The 3,181-nt window shown below is 44.1% G+C and overlaps 1 pseudogene; it reads left to right on the forward strand.

Moving 5' to 3' along the window:
• The first annotated feature begins 645 nt into the window (after positions 1-645).
• On the forward strand, positions 646-763 carry LOC126253716 (5S ribosomal RNA; annotated as a pseudogene).
• The last annotated feature ends 2,418 nt before the right edge of the window (positions 764-3,181 follow it).

Consider the following 3,181-nt stretch of genomic DNA (forward strand, 5'->3'; position numbering starts at 1 on the left):
ACTGTGAACACCATCTGTTATACTGAGAGCTGGATAGCGCGAGTATTTAAAGGGAAATATCACGAGGCTATGAAACGACCTCGCTTTCTATGGACTGCATACATAATTCTTATTCGGCTTTATTCAGTTAGCCGGCCGCGGTGGTCTCGCGGTTCTAGGCGCGCAGTCCGGAACCGTGCGACTGCTACGGTCGCAGGTTCGAATCCCGCCTCGGGCATGGATGTGTGTGATGTCCTTAGGTTAGTTAGGTTTAAGTAGTTCTAAGTTCTAGGGGACTAATGACCACAGCAGTTGAGTCCCATAGTGCTCAGAGCCATTTGAACCATTTTTATTCAGTTAACAGGCTCTTAGCTGTTGTGAAGGTTCCATGATACTGTTTCTTATAAAAAAGATACGGTCTATTTCGTCATCTCTACGAGCTAACGAATACGCGCGTCACGTGTCTTTGGTTTTCTGTTATATGCCGTTTTCTGCTGAGCTCTCTCTCAGTGCAGTATTGTAACCTGCCGAGGCCTGACCCACTTGCCACGCACTCGTTATTTCCTGGTTCTGTCTCTGCCTCTGGCGTGACTGCACTTTCTTTGTATTAAGATGAATGAGTTTTAATAAAATTTTCGAAGTTTCAACCCCTTAGTAGTCTGTGCAGGCAACGGCCTTGTCGCAGTGGATACACCGGTTCCCGTCAGATCACCAAAGTTAAACGCTGTAGGGCGTGGCCGGCACTTGGATGGGTGACCATCCGGGCCGCCATGCGCTGTTGCAATTTTTCGGGGTGCACTCAGCCTCGTGATGCCAACTGAGGAGCTACTCGGCCGAATAGTAGCGGCTCCAGTCAAAGAAAACCATCATAACGACTGGGAGAGCTGTGTGCTGACCACACGCCCCTCCTATCCACATCCTCATCTGAGGATGACACGGCGGTCGGATGTCCCCAGTGGGCCACTTGTGGCCTGAAGGAGTGCTAGTATTCTGTGCCGTTACAAAGATGTTTTAACAGGGATGGTCGAAGGGTCATAGCGTACCGAAGCGTTCATCAAAGGAAGAGCGCATGCGGGCAGTTCTGTGGATACGGTTGTTACCCTGCAAGAGGGGAGCTTCCAAATCATATTCGTCATTAAGGGTCGAAAGAAAGGCCACGGTTAGTTGCCTAGGTTACTTAAGTAAACTTTCTGGTTCACGTTAAAAATCGTGAGAGCTCGTTCAGTCATGGTACATAAAAGGACACTCAAAGCATCAAAGAAAGAATGAAAAATCCTAAAACACCAGATGTTAAGTGCCTCATTGGGCCATTGGTACATTCAGTGCGTGTTTTCGGTTGAAAAGACGTAAAGTCGGGATTCGTCTTCCTACATTATATGACCCCTGTCGGCTATTGGACATTTCTGTCTTGACTGCCGCATTGAAGAAGTGCAACGTGCCGCTATGAGCAACGGCCGTTATCGACGTACCCAAACCCCACTGTCGTTTGCATCGAGTTCTTTTCGCTGTGTTATCTTAGTAACTGAGTAACATACGCCTACATTCTGTGACAGCAGTAGCTATTATCGAGTTTGAAACAGTTCGTCATCGACGAAACGTGACACTTGTGTCGAGACCCTGTCGGTTAAAATATTACCATGACCACTGTTCTCAGATTATGTTGCATGGCTGCAGGTGTTACACCACTCTTTGGAGACTCGCGTGACTTTATGTACCGAAAATTCGGCCTCCTTCATTCATATTTAGGTCATTGGCACGTTCAAAGACGATTGATCGCTTTTCTGATTCAGTCATGTCTTCATACCTTCACTGGTTCTGTGCAACAGTGAAAGCCGTCTGTCAGACATGTTTTCCATATTATAGCTTAGTCCGAGAGTTATGAGTGTCTTGATGAAGCAAAGACTACATTGTCCATGCTTTCGTCTATTAGCAAAGTCTTATCGTTGGTTATGCGGCATACCTGCAAGGAATATTTTGAAGGCAGAGCCTTGTCAGCAAATCAGGTATCCAAGCTGTCTGAATCGAGTTAGCTTAGCCACCGTGTACGTGGGCTATGCACACTTCCACTTTCTTCCCTCCTAGCCTACACCCTGAGCAGGAGACACAGTTTGCATCGCGCTGCAAGTCGACGATTTGATAAAAGCTCAGACATGTTGTCTTGTAAATGATTTGAGATAGGCACCACTCAGCTGCAGCTTACAGGAATTTTGGTGAGTGTGTTCCCTGCATACGGTGCTTTGGCATGACTATATTTGACATGGTTGTTCTGGTGCAGTTTTGTTTCCATAAGTTAGGCATCTCTGATGCGACTGAGTCCTTGTCCGAATATGTAGGGCTGAATATGGAGGTGTCATTAAGCCATCTCTAGATATACGTTAAATTTCGTCTTTATTTTCACTCGTTTAATAGTATTACGTGGATTTGAACATATAGTGGATTCTTTTCTCTTCTTGTGTAGGTATGGTATCTGTGGAATCCTGTAGTTCGATTGTGGAACTTGAATTTGTTATATGCTACGAAAATCAATGCCGCATGTGCTCTATTAGTAGGAGGTAGGAGAACAGCTTACGATAAACGATCTGCCTTCAGCAGAACCCATGTCAAAATAAACTGCCTTAGGGAGATGACATACTTGTGAGATTTCTAGAACATTTTCACGCCAATTACCGTACGTCACGAGTTGCATGGAACGTCTTGACATGTGTTGCAGCCATTACGATCTTTTAGTCTGATCTCTTAATATCTGTTACTCTAGGAGAGGGCTGGTTTACAAATTCACGATAAATAGCAACAGAATAGTCGATGAAGTGAGAGACTCTACACTAAGAAACAATGAAATCGATCACGTTTACTGAAATCAGTTCCGGAGAAATTGAATGAAAGAAATCAGCAATATTTCCCTTTGATTACGAGAGGTACATCTTACTTGCTCAACACATCGAATGAATGTGGACTAGTAACTAAGAAACTGAAGCATTCGACCTACCGATTCCCAAAAGTTAGCAATCTGCGAAGTTTACCTGTTCTCAAAAACAAAAAAAACAAAAAACAAAAAAAAGTGATGGGAAGATATTTGAAACTCACATGGAGGTTTCGTTGCATATATATTTATTAACGAACGTCTTCACTAAATTTTCTCTCTGTACAGATAGTTCTTGTCTGACTTCTACAAATCCATAAATCCATATTTCCATTGCTTCGA

The sequence above is a fragment of the Schistocerca nitens genome, chromosome 4, assembly GCF_023898315.1.
Source record: "Schistocerca nitens isolate TAMUIC-IGC-003100 chromosome 4, iqSchNite1.1, whole genome shotgun sequence".
Lineage (NCBI taxonomy): Eukaryota > Metazoa > Arthropoda > Insecta > Orthoptera > Acrididae > Schistocerca > Schistocerca nitens.